We start from the raw sequence: 19908 nt of genomic DNA on the forward strand, positions 1-19908 counted from the left end.
ATAACATGGTCACCAATTAATTTAAAATACACACAGTGATCTTCTTTGCTTCTGGTGAGGCCAAGTCCCCAAATAAATGTATCAAATTTCTAATACCACATCCATGGTGATTGTTTTAACTCATACAGAGACTTATTTAACTTGCATACTAGTTCTTTCTTACCCTTCACCGCAAAACCTTCAGGTTGCTTCATGTACATCTCCTCCTCCAGATCTCTGTGAAGAAATGTTGTGTTCACACCCATCTGTTCTACCTCAAAATCAAAAGCAGCAGCAATAGATAAAAGTAATCTAATAGAAGCTACCTTGGCAACAGGAGAAAAAATATCACGAGAATCAATTCTCAGCACCAAGGAATAACCTTTTGCTACAAATTGAGCTTTGTATTTCTCCACCTTTCCTTCTTCATTTTTCTTCTTCTTGAACACCCATTTGATGCCAATGGGTTTCCTTCCGGCCGGTAACTCCACGAGATCCCAAGCCTCATTTTTGTGCAAAGATGCCATTTCATCAACCATGGCCTCTTTCCAGAGTTTTCCATCCTCTGAATCTACTGCTTCCTTCATAGCTCTGGGATCATCATCAGTAACAGATAAAGAAAAAAATGAATAGAAAGAAGATGGACTATACCTTTCTTGTTGCCTTCTTTCTCGGACTGATCTTCTCACACCGGGAGTTTTTAGCTCTTCATCTTCTGATTCCTCCTCTACTGTAGAGTCTAATTCTTCCTCCTTAAGCTCAAACTCTATCTTATCAGGTTCCTTTGGTTGGATTTCATGTTTAATAACATCTACCACATCTCGGCAGTAAACAACCTTCCTTGTTACTGGGTTCCAAAGCTTATAACTCTTTAAACCATCCTTATACCCAATAAATATGCACTTTTCAGATTTATTATCTAAATTGGTTCTTTTCTCCTTTGGAACATGTACATCTACATCGCATCCAAATACCCTCAGATGTGAAAGAGAGGGTATTTTACCAGTCCATACCTCTTGTGGATTCTTATCCTCCAATGCCTATGAAGGTGATCTGTTGACCAGGTAACATGTTGTCTCCACTGCCTCTGCCTAGAATTCCTATCCTAACTCGGCACCATTGAGCATGCTTCTTTCCCTTTCCATCAACGTCTTGTTCATTCTTTCTGCAACTCCATTTTTCTCAGATGTGCATGGAGTAGTCTTCTGTCATGCTATACCATGATTCTTACAAAATTCTTCAAATTCCTTACTGCAAAACTCTCCATCGTTATCTGTCCTCAACACCTTTATCTTCTTCTCTGTCTAGTTTTCCACCAGAGCTTAAATTATTTAAACCTATTAAAGACTTCATATTTCTTCTTAAGGAAATATATCCATGTATTCCTTGAGAATTCATCTATAAATGATACATAGTACGCAGACTTACCCAGTGATGGAACCTTCACAGGTCCAAACACATCACTATGCACAAGTTCTAATATATGTTTCGCCCTCTAACCACCAGAGGGGAAACTCACCCGGTTTTTCTTCCCACATACACAATTTTCATAGAAATAAAAATCCAGAGAGATATTACTCATATCTTCTATCATACCTTTACCATGAAGTATTCGAAGACCCTTCTCTCCAATATGTCCAAGCCTTTGGTGCTACAACATGGTCTTCTCTCCAGAGACGACTAGATTTTCTACTTCACTTTTAGGAACCACATAACTGTTGCACCCATCAACAAAAGTGCTACCTTGTAGCTTCTATAGAGTTCCAATCCAAAATCCCCACATCAATACCAGTGCTCCCTGAACCATCTTACATGTATCCTTCTAGAACACTAGTTTTACACCTACATCATCCAGCTTGGTTACAGAAATCAGATTTTTGTCCAATGCAGGAATATGCAAAACACCCAAAAGTGTTCTAACCCTTCCACCTTGCAAATTCAACTTTACTTTTCCACGACCAATCATTCTAGCCTTCCTGTCATCCCCTAAGAAGACATCACCATCATCGTATTTATCATACTCGTAGAACCACTCTCTATGGGGAGAGAAGAGTGAAGTGAAAGGATGCACCTAAGTCAATCAACCATGCCTCATGATCTACATGTGTACTTGAAGAATCCAAGTACACATTCCCACCTTCATCTGAGGTGGTTTTCACCTTTGCGGGAGGAGCATCATCAGATCCCTTTCCTTTGTTAGGAGCTTTAGATTTATAGTTCCTTTTGTAGTGCCCTTCCTTTCCGCATTTCCAGCAAACCACCTTTACAGGTTTTCCTAGAGATTTAGATCTCCCTCTAGATTTAGAACTCCCACTTGATGACTTATTTTTGTTTATGTTCTGGGACTGTCCTCGTACAGAGAAGGCATCACCTTTATGGTGTTGATAATGGCAAAAAGAAATGCTAAAAATAGCATTGTTATAAATAGGAGTTTGGGTACTAGTGTTGGACATAGCAACAACGAATGAAAAATGGAAGTGCTAAAAATAGCATTGCTATAAATATCATTTCGATTTAGATTCCTATTTTAGTTAGTCCCTAAACTAAAATAAAGAAGTAAAATTTGAATTTGATCTTAGCAGCTATTTGTAAAATAATTAATTAATTCCTCTTGAGTTAATTAGTTAAGGAAAATCAAACATGAAGTCTATGTGGGGACATGCAACAGTTTCTCCATTAATTGAGGAATTTATCCATCAGTTAAAGAGATAAGGATGAGTTGTAATTTGAGTTGTAATTAGTTGGCTTAGTTAACTGAGTTAAGTCTAGTTAGATTAATTCAAACAATTTGTTGAATTAATTGTGAGTTCATATAGTTAATGCTTGCATGCATGTAACTACTACTCTTAAGATAACTAAATATTCTCTCATAAATTACTCATGCATGTCAGTTCAGTTAGAGAACCAGTTGAGATCAAAGGAAGGGACAATGTACTATCAGTTGGAGGATTTTTCCTATATAGGAAACTTATCCACGTAGAAGGAATTAACTCCTTCAGGTTTGTGCAGTTATTTCTGATCCAAGTGAGTAGTGTGAGGTGGGAATTCACACAAGTGGAAGCACTGGACCACAGGAAAAACTATGCAAGGAAATAGGAGGCTTGGAGGGCAGAGGAGAATTTTGTGAGAGCTTTTGACTGTCTATGAGTAGTATTGTTTGATTGCAGAGAGAGCAAGATAGTTTGAGACCTGATTCTTTTTGTAATCTGAACATAGTTCCACTTGGATGATAATACAGAGATTGGGGTTTTAGGCTGAGGCTTTCCCTGGGTTATTTCTTTTGTTTTATGTCTGATTGATTTCTCATTCTCAGTTATATGTGTTCTCATTGATCTTTCTCAATTCGATTAAGCTTCCGCAAAGTGTTGTAGAAGTAGATCTTGCATTGTGTTTTAGTATATTGCATACTCTATTGATATATAGTGGGAATTTCTACATCCGGCTCTCCATATTTGTCCATCTCATCTCTTTCGTCAGCAAGGATGAGACTATTTCATCAAATCGTAAAGCAATTTCATTGCTACCTATTGCAATAACCAGACTATCCCGCGAATCTGGTAGAGAACACAACAAACTAATGCACTTATCTTCATTTGACATTTTAATATCAACAAACAATAACTGACTTACCACAGTATTAAATGCATTCAGATGCTCCGTCACTAAGTCTCCATCTTTCATCCTCAAGTTATACAGCTTTTGCTGTAGGAACAATTTATCACAAAGTCCCTAACTTGTCCCATAAATCCTTCACCATAGCTTCCCCTAATACATTTAGCAAGACTGAATCTGAGACACACAATAACATGATTGAAATTTTCACTTAATAAAATCTCAGAGCTAACACATTTTCATGCATATGTTGAAAACATAATAGGACTATTCTTCTTATATTTGCAATGTATGTTATTTATCTTATGCTTATGCTTATGAACTATTTCATTTGCATTGGTACAAATCTTTTTGAATGCGTGATGTTGTATTAATTCATCACTGTTAACTTCTGAACTATTTCGCATATTATCTTGGGATGTCATTTATGCTTGTGTGTTCCTTTCAATTTGCATACTATTACAAGATTTTAAGGAGCTCACTTATTTTCCCCTCCATGTGGCAGACCCTTCATGCATCGCACTTTACTCTCTACAAGGTCACTATGCATCAATCTATGTGTTATTGTAGCCAAGACACATCATTAAAACCCATTGCATTGGCAACCAAGTCATATTCTGGATGGGAATCCTGCACCAAACGGTGTGAGGTCTAATTGGGACTTCATATCAGGGAGATCCCCTGAATGTTGGTGGGTCCATCACCATCAATAGATCAGCACCGCGTCAATGTATGGTATACAAGTTGACTTTTTTTGTTGTTTTCAAAAAACTTTAGAATGTGGTAACTTCCTCATACAGTGTCGGATTGAGGTGATTCAAGAATCAGTGGAATCAAAATGACGAGATCTATGATTTAACACCATTTTTTGGGGATATTTTGATCACTTCATTTTTTTTATCATATTTTATATCCCTTGGATCATTTAGAAAGTACACTTCCAAGTTGCAAATGAATAGCATGGTCATGATCTCAAGTAGGTGGAATTCTCTTAGGAATATCTCCAAATTACTTAGAATAATTGTTGATAACGTTTTGTATATCCACTAGAGTAAAGGATATACATGTTTGAACATCTAATGAACATAATTCTACAATTACACCTTGTTGTGCTATTAGAGCTAATCACTTTATTAGATTCCCCTTGGATATCTCTAAGCTCAATTTTGTTTCCTTAAAAAAAAATCTTATGAAAATATCTTGATAGTTAAGGTCCATTATACCCAATGATTGTAACTAGTGGATTCTTAATACAATATCAACACCACCCATTTGGATTGCAATCATGGGACTAACCAACAAATACTCCCCCATATTCAACTTAATATTATGGTGATTCCCTAAACAATTTATGGTACATCCATCTACAATCATTATTTGAATTTTTGGCATTGGATATACAAAACAATTAAGTTTTTCCAATTGTAATTAATTGAGTTACGAGTATTACCTGAATCAATTAATATTATTACCTTTTAGTTTTGGATATATCCTTCTATCTTGAGGGTTTGTGGAAGAACGATGCCATCTAATTCATAACAATATATTGTCGAGGTAGTCTCTTCTAGCTCTAGATCTTGTGATGTTTCCACTTTTTTATCTTCTTCATCTTCACAGTCTACGTTGAATAATTTCTTCTCACTACATTAATGCCCCTTAATATGCTTTCTTTCACAATTGAAACATGGTCCCTTCATTCTTCTTTCATCCATTTTCTGAGAATTCTACCTTATTGGTTTAGGAGAGGGAGCACGATTTTCTCTATAGTTATTAGTGACCAATTTTCTAGTAATCATAATTTTACTTTCAATTTTCCTTGCTATATTGAAAGAATGCTCTAGAGATTTAGGTTCAAAGAGATGCACCTCATCTTACATGATTTCCTTTAAAATTCCCATAAATAGATCTAACAAATAATCCTCAAAAATATTATTTACTCCAAGACTTAACTTTTAGAAATTGTTGAGTGCGCTATATAACTATACTTTTTTATCGAAGATTTGCTAATTGACTAAAGGATGTATTACTTTCTATATCCCTACAATGTGTTATCAATTCCCCTATAGAAATAGACTAAGATATAATAAATCCTTCTTACTTTCACAAATCCATTGATACCATACATGTTGGTATTGTTCTAAAAACATGGATGTAATATTTTCCTTTTGTAAGGATTCTACTTAGTGTAGATCAAAGTATAGATCCATCAGAAATATCCATGTTACATGATTATTACCATTAAATTTCGTCATATCAATCTTTCAAAATGTAGTAGTTCCTTATTGTTGATTTGAAGCCCTAATGATGTGGATCTTGAATTGAAAATTCATTATTATGGTTTTATGATTCAATAGTTGTGCTGTCCAATTGTGATAGCATACTCCCCCTGTATGAGATTGATTCTCAACAACATGCTTCTTCTTGTATATTGTTGACAGTGATGAAACTGGAAACATTTAGGGGATCTCCCTGATATGAAGTTCCAACTTGAGCTCACATCATTTGGTGTAGGAGTCCCATTCGATACAATGGCCCAATTTCCATTATCTTAGAGATTTGCCCATGAGATTTATGCTCATAACTTCAAGAAAGCAAGGTGAGTATTCCTGGTGAGTTTGTAATATAACTTTGTGACCAAGATCTCTTACTATCAAAGGGGAAAGTGAAGTGAGCCTCTTGATGAAAGGGAATAGTCCAAATCCAAGAAGAGACACACACAGACAACAACAAGGGTCTATCAAGCATCCAACAGAATAGTCCACAGTGAATGTGGTAGTCATGAAAACCAAATTTCAAGGGAAAACACATACATCATCTAGTGGAGTAGTCCACATGGGGGTGATGGTCGTTAAAACCAAGAAAACATAAGGATGGATTGCCTAATGTCCAGTGGAATAGTCCACATGGACGAGACATCAGTGATAAACAATACAACACATCTTCAACAATGTAAGTACTAAAATAATTGAATTAGTTCAACTATCTTAGTACAGGTTAAGAAAACATGCATTACAAATGTTTAAAGAATAGTCTTACAAATGGATACAAAACATGCGTGAAAACGTGCTGGCGTGAGATAGGCTTTTGAATTAAGAAAAAGTTCCAAGACACATATGTACACCATACATCACTAGCCCCAGTAGTGGGACATTGGAGCCACTCCTCGATCCTCAAAGAACAGACTACAGACTCTCAAGGCTATGTGGGAGGATTCAAGGTGAAAATTCCTTTTCTCATACAATGAAGGGGTATATATAGCCAAGGAGGATAACTGGCCCTTGTGACTCTTCGACTTCCCTCGTGACTGTTTGACTTCACATCACTTTTCAACTAACGTGAATCTTCAACTTGATATGTGCGTCTCTTGGACTTTCACATTAAATTACATTTGATTGTAACAAGTATGGCCCATAGTAGTGATGTGGCCAAGAAAACTCATGACACAACTTAACATGGCACTGCTGACATGTATTGGTTGACTATGGTGTCCGTGTCGAGCTAATGTGTTGTTGAGTGATAGGTGTTCTCTCGGTGTAACATTTCATCACCTATGAATGGAAAAGTGTGCAGGGCCTTTGATGGTCTTGGTCTTGCTTGATGGTGCTCATGTATGTGTCCCTTTTGCTTGTTGCTCAATGTGCTTCGTGTGTTTGTTCAACTATGAGAAATTCTTTTAGCATGTACTCCTTCTTCATCATGTTTGTTGTTGTGCCATGTTTCATCAATGTACCTGTTCTTGCAATCACTCATGATGAGACGACATGAAATCCAAAAATATCCTAGTCTAACATGATGCATTGTTTTACGTTTCAGTGCAAGTGACCGAGAGAGGGACAAGGCACTGAAACTATGCAAAGCACAACTTAGTGCAGGATGCAAGGGTCTGGAGCACTGTCGGGAAGAATTGCATAGATGTCACTAGGAGGAAAATTTGCACAATCTGGGAAAAAAGTGAAAAATGTGAGGTAGAACCCATCTGGGAGGTAGAATTGCATAGTTTTCAAGAGGAGGAGTGAGCAGGTCATCTGAGGGTCCAGCTGGGAATCTGAGTAGTTTCTTTGGGGAAGATAGAGAGGGTAGTAAGAGGCACTCGTAGAGATTTATCCACAATTTTCTAGAGTAGGGTTGGATCAGGTTGTGGTGAGCCACTGGTCAAAACTACGCATTTCTAAGAGACAATGTCAGGAATTCAGTTCTATCAAGTTTCCAGAATGAGTGCAGAGCAGGATAGCAAAGAGGTTTCTAGTCAAAATTCCACAATTTTCAGAGGTAGAGCAGAGCAAGCCAGCAGGTGGTCTTCCAGTCAAATCTACGCAATTCTCAGGAATTGTGCAGTGACAGGCAGCAAAGGCCTCACTTACAAGCTCTGTGAAATTTCTATAGACAGTGCAGGGCAAGCAGTTGGGTGGCTTCTGCATAGTTTTAGGGAGCAGTGCAGCCCTGGGTCATGGTGCAGTTTAGATTTTTTGGAAGACTAGAGGGAGTCTTGATGAGTGATGTTGCGGGAAGCATGGAGTGGATAAGACTTTGGGATAGCTTCTACGTAGTTTTGGGAGATAATCAACTTGCTCACTTCCAAGAATACGCAGTGTAGGTTTCCCCAGAGGACAACTTCAACCTCTGTGCAATTCTATTGAGTAGAGCATGGTTACTGAGATCAAGGTCCAATTGAAGGTGAGTTGTCTGGTTGATAGAATTTCAGTAAAATGACTAAGTGTGAGATCAAGTGATCTTGTGCATACATGACATTGTGATCACACACTTAACATGACTCGACAACAAGACACTTCAAACCACCAAGACAACATACGCTCAGTGAGACCGACATCAAGGTTATGAGCGACAAGTGTGAAACATGAGATAGATCTTGGAATGACTATGACGACACTTGCATGCTAGTGTGTAAAACTTTGTGTGTGAGTACGATTGATGTTCATAGATCCAAAATAACTCAAGCACACAAAGAAAAACCTTCAAAATTACCAGAACAAACTTGCAAGCATGAAATAACAATCAACATGCCAAAAGGCAATCGGTGGTTGACCAAATAAAATGGGTGTAAAGACTCGACAAGAGCTCATGGACTGAGCCTAAGTGTTTTCAACCATCGGGGATAAAACCAAGGAAGGCTTTGAAATTTAGATGCAAGCCAAAATTTTGAAGGGTATTGCAGCAGCTACAACACTTGGCGACACATTGGTTGAATACCAGCTTCTCTGTCTTGGTTCATTTTTAGCACAGGGCCTTGGCGTTTCAGGGAGTATTGATTCATTGTACAGGTTACTTTGGCTTCCCCACTTACTCCATGGATAGACATGGTTCACATTGCTCCAACTTATTCAAACACAACAAAATTTTCTGCTAGATCACAGTGTTTCAAAATCATTAAGGGTGGTTTGGTTCACACGCTTAAGATTTTTAGAGTATAAGTTTTCATATCTAGTGTTTCTCTGCTGCTAGTACGCCTGGACATTATCCCGAAAGAGTCCTGCACGAACACAAGAATTGCTCCACTTCCAGCGAGCTTGGTTAGTACCCCGGTGGAGTTTCCTGCTTCACCTCTCTGTGTAGGAAGCCTTTCTCTTCTTTCACCTTTGTATTTCTTGAAATAGGACTTTGCATAGGCACTTATTTATTTTTTAGACGGAAGAGGGATCCTGACTTATTGAGAGTAGAAGAGGTTGTTCCTTCAGACAAGCATGTAAGACCTCTTATTTAGGTTTGCTAATTTAGATTTTCCCCTTCTCTGTTTCTACTAGTTGGATAAGCTTGAACACACAGAGTAGAAGACTGAGTACAGGCATGGGGTTTCCTAGTTTGGACACAGGCTCATGGTTTAACCAAAGCTTCCCTTACAATTAGATCATATTTTCTGTCCAAGCTTTATTGGCCAAAAATTGAAACCAAGCACAGAGAAGATGGACACGGGATTGGCCAAGTGCTACAACATAGTATAGGACATCACTTATTTACAAAACAAAAAATGATAAGACATAAAAGTAAAGCAAAGCGAAGTGAAAATAGAAAAGTAAAACAATAGAACAAAAAATGAAAAGACTATGTACATAGGGCGACGTGTGGCCCCAGATCATTGAAAAGAACACTTTAAATCTTTGTCATTGATAAGAAGGTTGTCAATCCTCTCGTCAAGTGATTGTATATGATATGTGTGTTGGCCAAGTTTTTTGTAAACCAAGAAAGGACCAATCCATAGGGATTGGAACTTCATGTATTTTCCTTTATCTTCATGGGGTTTATCCCACTTCAAGACTAAGTCACCCAGAGTGAAGCTAGTGTTCGTTGCAAACTTTTGATCGAAACATCTCTTGATACAGTTCTGGTGGACTGAAATTTTTTCTTTTGCATTCATCCATTCTTTCTATGACTTGTGTAATGTGTCCATCCTATGTTGAACCAATAGACACAGCTTGCCTCAGTACTCCTTGGAGAAATGGAGAGCAGGAAAGTATATATTGGGGGAAGGATGGCTTCTTTTTCCTATAAAAGGAAGTATGGAGATGTGTTCAAAGAGGGCTTGGGTGTAACTTGGTCATCCCAAAGTGCATTCACCAGAGTGGAATGCAAGTTTCACTGCTTAGATTAAATGGACCTTTTTATGTTGTGAATGACATACTTGTTTGTAGATTTGGCAAGATCATTTCCCTGCGGGTAGTAGTTAGTTGAATGTTTAAACACAATACCATATTACAATGCAAAATCATATAGTTTCAACAAAGAGAAATAAGTTGGATTGTTAAAGACAAATGATACAGGAACGCATAACCTCAAAATGATATTCTACTGAAGGAAGCTAATGAATTCTTGGTCGTTCACTTGTTTGAGAGGAACTTCCTTTGACCACTACATGAATTAATCTATAGGAGTGTTGATTTGATGAATGTGGGAATATTTCCCCAATGATGTCTAAGCCCCACTGTTGGAATGGTTCGTCCACTGCAATAGGCTCAGAGCTACTGACCTTCAAGTTCTATCGGCACATTGTTGATAGATCGGGCACTTGTGGGAATAAGCGTGTGCATCCTTGAACAATGTTGGCCAGTTAAAACTTACTCTCATGACTTTATGCGTAGTTGTTTTACCCGCAAACTGGCCCCCAACTGGTCCATCATGCAGATCGTGTAACACTCTGAGCAAAATTCCATTGTTATGATTTTTGTAAAGCACTTCATGCACCAATTGGTAAGGTAAGGATTTGAGGCAAAGTGCCTTCTTCTATCGCATGGAAAAGTGAGAGGGAATGGTTTTCTTCATACCAAGAGTTATTGTGCGAAGTGGGTGGTGCTCACTCTTCATTGTACATGTTGATTTCTTGCTCCCAACCCATGAGCTCTTCTTCTTCCTCTTGCACATGTACCGCTTCTGCTGCAAGTCTATAGAGACTGTGACCCTTGACAGTGTGAACTGGATTGATGTCAAGATAATACTCTTGTATTCCTATCATCTAGTTCGCATGCCTTTCACCCATCTCTTGTTGAACAAGAAGTGATCTGATGAGATCGGGTCCCTACATGCTCGATCTCATGAAGGAGATGGGATGTTCGTTGTTTAACTCATCCTTCTGTGTGAGAACTACAACGAGTGAATTGTCAGAAGTGAAAGTATAAAGCAAGAAATATTTTTTAAAATATAGATTGTACAACGTAGCTACATCTGCTATCCTTTTCCTTCTTCCTCCAATTGTAGATTGCATCCTTTTTTATCATTTCTTGGATAGGTTTAACAATTTGCGCATAACCTGAGATGAACTTTTGCGAGAAGTTGATCTTCCCAAAGAAGGACTACATAGCTTTCCTGTTTGCTACGTGATAGTCTGAACTTGGTCCAGATCAATCTTGATCCCACTCTTGGCGACAATATGCCCAAGGATATCCCATACTTTTGACACAGCTCAAAGATCTTCTAAAGATGGCATAGATGGTCTAACCATTTTTTGAAAAATATTGTCACATCATCAAGGTAAACCACCACTCTCTGTCTGATGAGCCCACAGAAGGCGATGTCCATAGCGCACTGAAAGGTTGTGCCTCTGTTTACCAACACAAATGGCATTCTTCGGTATGAAAATGTACCCCACTTGGTACAGAACATAGTTTTAATTCTGTCATGTTCTGCTACCAGAACCTGGTTATATTCAGAAAAACCATCAAGGAGAAAAAACATTTCTACTCCAGATATTTTCTAAAATATGTGCTCCATAAATGGCACAAGGTAATTTTCTTTGTCTGAGGTGCAATTTAGATTTCAGAAATCTATGCACAGGTGAATCTCCTAAGACTTCTTCCTTACAGGAACTAAGTTTGAAACCCAAGTAGAATGACAAACCTTGTAAATGATCTGAGCATCCACAACTTAGTCAATTATTTATGTATGAGGGGTTCAAGTGAAGGATGAAATTTTCTGAGCTTTTGCTGAATGGCTTGACCCCTTCTTTGATCGAAATGATGTGTTGGATTATTCACGTGTCATATGTTTTCAATTCATCGTATGTCCATGCGAATACATGATGGTACTATATGAATAGGCAAACAAAGGCTTGTTGCTCTTCCGATGTACAACATGTACAAATATTTAAAAACTTTAGATCTTTATCTGTTCCCAAGTTAATTTGTTCATGCATCAATGTCGAAGTATGTGTTTTAGTGTTCCTCAGCCCTTTGAAGCGGTTCTACAAGTCATATAGATTTTTTAAGTGAAACCACACCCTTGGGGAAGAGGTTTCCTTTACTGTCATCAGCTACGTCTTGCAGAGATTTCTCGTGCATGTCTTCATCTATCATTGCGTCTTTGAAGACATCAGGTGGCCATGAAATGTAGTATATGTTCATCATCATAAAAAACACACAAATTAGTTATGTTGTCAAGTATAGATGGCTTATACAAAATTTCAACTGTAAGCCTATCCCTAAAAAATGTCCTCCTAATAGCTACATTTACCAGAGAATCTCCAGCTGCATTGCACATTCTTGGTACATAGATGATATTAAAATCTTCGAAATTAGAGATAAGTCGCCATACCTCATGTTGGTAACTTTTAAGACAAAGTGAGACACAGTGTATGGTGTTACATACTTGCCATACCACAATTTCTGAATCACCTACCACTTTCAACATTAAATTACATTAAATTATTAAATTAAATTATATTTTTATATTAATTAATTTTTGTAAATAATTAATAATTAATTTAGTTTATTTTTTCATTGTAATTAAATTGTATATTTAATTAATCAAAAAATCAATTAACAGTTAATTTAGAATTAAAATTTAATTCTGTTTATAATTAAATCTGTAAAATAATTTAGATTAATATCCTTTTTAAAATTAATTAGCATTAATTAGATAAATAACTATAATCTAATATAGGAATAGAATTTACATAAAAATTCTGATTTTTTAGCCCAGGCAACAAAATTTCCAGAATTCTGTCAGATTTGACTCATCAACTTTGGAGACTCATAGCTTAAGTTGTACTTGGCCAAATGAGCTTGACGAAAGCTCATTGGACAGATAAAAATTGTAGATAATGTTTCTAAAGTGGTTTCATTTCCAAATTTGACCATTTATTGGGACTAAAATCCAACAGAATATCAGACTCGGAATTTTTAACAAAATCAATTTTCTGAGTTTTATTTTCTACATTTTCATTTTCCAAAGCCTCTTTTGAATGAAAATTCATTCGTCAATGTATCCTTGGCCAATTAAATCATTACAAGCATAAATAGGAAGCTCATATTTCATTTTCTTAATTGAATTTGATTAGATTTATTTTAATTATAGATTTGGCATTGTAATTTTATTTTTGCATTTTAATTTTGTTTTGATTCATTTTTGTAGGAAAATAGTTGAAGAGCTAAAGAAAAAATAAACTCAATCAATGATAAGGCTCCAGCAATAGAAGAATGGAATTTTGAGCCAATGAAAAATGATTAAAAATATTTCTTCTTCAATAAACTTTCCTATGCTAAATTCCTTTGTAAATATTATAAATAACAGATTATAGAATGTAATAAGGGCTTCTCTCCTCTACAATTTTGGAATTCTAAAAGCATTAGAGTTGTAGGTGGGAGGAGTGAAAATATCAGATCTGGGAATTACTGAGGATTTTTCTTTTGCATTCTGAATTATGTGGAATGGGCAATCTTATTGTAACAATAGAAATTCAAGCAATGTAAATGACTATTGGAGACCAGATCCAGAGAAATGGATTCAATAAATTGGTATTTCTAATACTACTATTTTAAATACTAGTTTCATTGTATGATGGCAGGAATGTGTCATTCCATTCATATTTGTGCACTTTTTTCGGTATGAGTAATTTGTCTCAATCATATGTTATTATGTACCTATGCTCTTATGGGTTAAGTTCTAATTTTTGAGTAACTATTTACTCATAAATCTATATTTTAATGTTGATTTAACAAATAGTAATATGTTGTTAACTTCTTCCTCATATTATTGTTTAATTATTCAATTTACTGATTAAACAATCAATATCATTTTTGTGAACTTCTTCCTAAATGTTGTTGGTTGATTATTTCAGTCAAGAGGTCTCTTAATAGAATGTGACTTGGTATTCATAATTTCAGCTAATTGAACTACTTATTTAGCTTGATATTCATCATAATACAAACATATTTAAATAACAATCATTTAAATATCTTTCTCTCATTTGGGTTAGATCTATATCTTCCTAATTGAGATAGGATTAGGATTTAGTTCTTTTTGTTTGTATTTTAGAATAATTTTTCATTTAAGTTAATTTTACATTTCTAAAAGTCCTCTTCATAAAGAGGAAAACTTTAGTTGTGGCTTGGTTGAGCCCCAGATCAGCTTAAGGATCACTTTCTTACCTGATCAGCAAGAGGGTTGATCTAATGTCTCTTCTCCATTGGTGGATGAAAGTCATATTTTAAGCCATTTTGGAGATTGAGAGAATGTAACTGGACCTAGTTGAACCAGTCGGAACCACCATTCCAAATGGAAAAGGAGTTTCTTTAAGGTTCAGACTGGGTGGTCATCCCCTATGTTGTTGCAGCGAATTTGGAGGCTTCAACATTTTGGCACTAGAAGGAGGGCCTGAAACTTGTTTTCTATTAGAGTCCTTGTGTTCTAAACATATTATTTTTATTAGAATGGCTCCTCTTAAACTTCCAATTTGGAGTTGTATTTCTAGACGTGCATCTTTCAATACTCCACTAGAAGTGGTAAGACTCTTATCTCGGGTAAAATTTAATGGTAAGAGAAATTATTCTGCTTTTAATCATGCCTTCTAATTTATTCAAAAAATTTTAAATTATGACTTTCAAGGAATTGGTAAAGGCATTTCATGCAGAATATTTACTCTCATATTCACGGAAAAAGCCAAAAACTAGTGTCGAACTCTTCCAGTTGCTTCAATTCATAGCTGGGATCAATTTGTTGCAATATTCCTTTGTAAACTTGACAGTTATAACTACGAACAAGTATGTGACAATTTTGAAGATTTGCAAAGATTCAAAAATGAATCTTTGATTGATTTTATAATCAAGTTTCGTTTAAATTGTTTGAAATTTAAAATTGAAGAAAAACCTACGAATGATGAATTCTTAGATTTCTATGAACACATTTTCTCTCTTCCTCCCATTCATAATCCATGTGAAATCATTTCAAGCTTTGCTCAAAATCCGTCCAATTACATTAACACAATTGAGAATTCCAATAAGATGCAAACAAATGATGATGAAGTGGCCTATATTATGTACAAACAATTCCTTCATTTAGTCCACACTTCCTACAGTATTGATAATGATCAGGATGCACCTTCACATGTCAGCGAATCTCAATCACAAAGCTTAGAGAATTTTACTATTCAAACGCAAGAAGATACTATAAATAATCTTGAAGAAGATACCACTTTGAAATCTGAAAATCAGTATGCATTAAATTCAGAAAATCAGAATATAAATCAACAAGTACAAGCAGCAATCGAAGTTTCCAATAATGCACAATCTGTTGTACAAATTTATAAACTCTTTGATGATGAGAAAATGCCAAATTCAGGACAGAAAAGCAACATTCTTCAAGTAAGCACAAGTACACAAATGAATGATCTCAAATCTGAAATTTACAATGAGCAGAATGCACAAGAGTTCTTAAATATAGACACTTTTATAACCATTGCTTCTGATTCTCATTTTTCCCTTTATCCTTATATTTTTGCTAATAGCAATTTATCCCCTCTTAACAGTAATGATATATTAGAAAACAGAGAGGTTGATCTTAATGAATTTCCAATTAGATTTTATCAAGATAGAGAATTAATTATTGATCATTCTGGCATTAATGAACATGTGCTTTATATTCCTTCTTGTTTTGATACATTGGATAAGATCGAAGGGAATTCTAATGAATGTCGTGAGGTCATTTATGATAGTTACTTTGACATTGAGGACATTGATTTGTCTACTTCACTATTGAATCCTCATGATCAAAGTCTAATCAAATGTGAAAATGAAGAACACTCTAATTCAGAAATTGTTTCAAGTAGTTCTCATTTTCAAATAATTAATCATACTAATGATTTCAACATTCGAGAAAACATTCCAATCTATGATTTATATGACGATCAAGATCTCATTCCTATTCATAGTCATGATTCTCTTTCTAATTCACAAGTTGGTATTAGAAATAATTTGAATTCTATTATTCTGACCAAGTCTTTTGAAAAGGAAATTGTTTTAAGTCAGTCCCAATTGTGTTGTAAAAATAATTGTAACACTAGTGTAAACTATGATTTTATTTTATTTTGTTTAAATTCATATTTGTTTTTTGTTTTTAATTTTCAATTTTTAGATAATTTGTGTTGGCATATTGAGTAGTTCAGTATTAAACACTCAATTGATGTATTTTCTGAATGGGAAAATGAAGTTTCAGGTTTTAATTGTGAACATCAAGAGCTATTTCTCTTCCAATTTCAACTGATGTTCATTTCTTATCGATTACTTCTACCTTCTCAAAGGCAGTGTCAACAAGAGAGTGTATTTTCACAATATGGCCAACAATCTGATTTAATTAACAATATTCCATTGTATTTAACAAATTTCCATCCATATTTCATAGACCCCTTTGAAAAATATTTGGAAAGTTTTCCTTCACGGAAGATTGTTAATAGTTTAACACTTGTACATAACACTAACAAATTTATGCAGGCCATTGTATCTAAAAACTCATTTCCATAATCTGGCCTGTCATCCCCTCTTTTGAATCCCTTCCAATCATTAATAGAAATCCATCCAGATTTCTATGATCCAATTGAAATTCAATTGGAAAGGGAATTTCAAGAGAAGGTAATTATAAATAAACTACTAGCAGTAACTATACATTTTAAATTCAGATTTATTTTCTTTAGTTTAATTTTATTTGTATTTTTGTTACTAATAATTGATTTGTACATACATGCAGGAATTAAAATGCTTACATGGTTACATTGGAAGTATGACTATACCTAGTCATGTTTCCTTCATTAAGTTAGAATTAGGAATAGATTAATTTAGATTAAATTTCTTTCATATTAGCACCTATTTCATTATTTCAGATTTCAATAAAGCAAGTAATGAATTTGACTTCTTATGGGCATTCCCTTTCATTTTCAGAAAAACAGCTTAGAATATTTTAGAAGCTCTTAGATCATACACATTTATGAAAAGCACTTGATTGTCTCGTTTTGGAAAAAATTCATCACGATGATCATACATGAAGAAATTCCAAGAATTTGCTACAGCTTGACAATCCTTGATTCATGAGTATGTCTGAAAAAGAGCTCAGTTTCACCACTCTTGTCTTTCGATGTAAATTGGAGGAGGATGTAATATGAAATTTCATTAACATTTTATATAAAATAAATAGATGACCTTGAACAAATGGGAATTTTGAAAAATACATGGAGAAATTGAAGATTCATGAGGTTAGTTTGGAGTAAATTTTCTTCCAAGTGTGCATTTTAAAAGGTTCATATTCATCTATTGTTTGATTTTCTTTTTCATAATTTATTGCATATTTATGTTCTGTTTATTTTTGTAGGTCTTCATTCCTTTGATTTTGGAGACTTGAAACAAGCAAGAAACTATTTTAAATCTGTAGCATGCTAAGGGAAGTATTAGTTGTTTTATTAGAATTTGAGGATTCATTAATTTTCCTTATATATTTCATTAAAATTCCATTAAGACTTTTAAATACATTATCAATAAATTTGTGTTGGATCATTATAATATCGCAACTCTCCTCATGAGAAAGTCATGATAACATCTTCCTCTGATCAAATAATTTGATGGTTAATTAAATTATTGAATGGAGTTTTTATAGAAAGGAAAATTTTAGTTGGGTACTTCTCTGTAAATTGGATACTTTAAAAAATCCCAATCTCAATGGATAGTTGTGTAACATTATCAAATCATCCTAATGTCAGGACATTGCATATAAAGCATCAATTATAGTATTGCGATTTTTACACAATCCTGGACCCGATACCACATTTAAATTCATTTTTGAACGATATCGCGTCCATTCATAAAATCACAATTTTAGTTTAAGCGCATGCTTTAAAAGTTCTCATGTCCGAGATTCGACATGGCATTTAAATTCAGTTTTAAAAGATATTGCATCCACTCATAAAATTGCAACTTCAATTGGGGGATACATTTAAAAGTTCAGATATCCCAGATCCAATAAGAGATTGAATCCATTTAATAAAACTACCATGTCCATTCTTCATCACACATTGGCATATCAACGATATTATATCTCATATTCAAAATCCTTTGATTGTCGATTTCTTATAAACTTCAAAGCTGGTCCCACCAGTGAGCCACGTCATCCATTGTATCCCCACAATCACAAAATAATATCGGTGTGTCCTTTTAACAACTCCTATCTTTGATTCTCCGATATTGTGATCACTCTATCGCATCGCATATATTCACATAGCAATTGTGACATCGCAATTTCTCATTGCATATGCTCATATCACAACCTTGCCATTGCAACACTTATATCACATATTGTCTTGACATCCTCCGATGTGATAAACTCCGATATATGCCTCTCTACCAATGACTTTTAACTATTATATAACATTCAATCGCATATCGGCAAAGGTGAATCTCGTAGTTTGAAGTTATGCATGGCAGAAAAACTTGCGATGCAAAAAATTCGATAAGACGTTGTGTTGTATAAAAGATTTTAAGGCACTCTTGGGCAACCACTATGGTAATGAAGCAATTGGTAACAAAATTGCAACATGGTTAAATCATTTTTATTTCTCTTATATTTGAGTTTTAGATATATCACTCTATATTTAATATATGAAATTCAAGACCTCCCCATCTACACATCTGTATTTCATTATCTTGGATTTGGTCTTAATTCTGAAATATTTATGAAAATCATGGAGTTGATATGAAACTTATAATATTATGAGAACATTCATCGTTGCAATTCATTAAAAAGCATCCTTTCATTTCTGATGAATTCAGTTCACTTCATATTCCTAGAACATGAAACATTGTTTTCTTCTAGTTTATTGCTTGTTTTAGTATAGATTTAATAAATGATGATTTTGGGTTAATAAGATTTCAGTTAGTTCAACTTCTTCATGCTTTTAATTCTAATTAAAGTAAGAAGTTAGCTAGTATTGGAGAAAATGATATCTTTCAGGTAAGATTAAATGCAATTCTCCAATGGTAAGTTTCATGTACCCATTCTCATTACTTTACTTTTGTTTTTAGTTTCATTTTTAATTTTTGCTGATCTTGAACTCTGTTTTTGCAGGTCTTCATGAACCTATTGCACCTCTACCAGATCAATGTTGAAGTTCATTCTCTTTTGTTTAGTTTTCTTTGAGATTCTTGAAAGAAGCAGTAATGATCCTCATTGAATCAGCTAAACTGGGGAGTTTCTGAACCTTTAATTGTTTCCTTAAGCATTTCTTTTATTCAAAAATGATTAAGATGTTTTTTGTAGGTTTTGCTTCGAAACAAGAAAGTTTGCAGTAGAAAGAGACTTCTCATTTAATATATTATCTATCATCACTATTATCAGAAGCCAAAATTCTTTTAACTCTACAAGATAAAATAAATCTCAAAAAAAGAAGGAACATTCACATGATTATTTTCTTTTATCTCTTTTGTTGAGACACTTGTATAAGTAGTCTTGATGGAGTTTATCTTTTAAATTTGGATTTTTCTTTCAGTTTTTTCTTTCTTGAATTTGATTTTGGTTTGATGATTTCTTTTCTTATTTTATTTAAGAATTCTTTCCTTT

Source organism: Pinus tabuliformis, chromosome 4_2 (assembly GCF_031772625.1).
Source record: "Pinus tabuliformis cultivar Carrire ecotype Pingquan chromosome 4_2, CPIR1, whole genome shotgun sequence".
Taxonomy (NCBI): Eukaryota; Viridiplantae; Streptophyta; class Pinopsida; order Pinales; family Pinaceae; genus Pinus; species Pinus tabuliformis.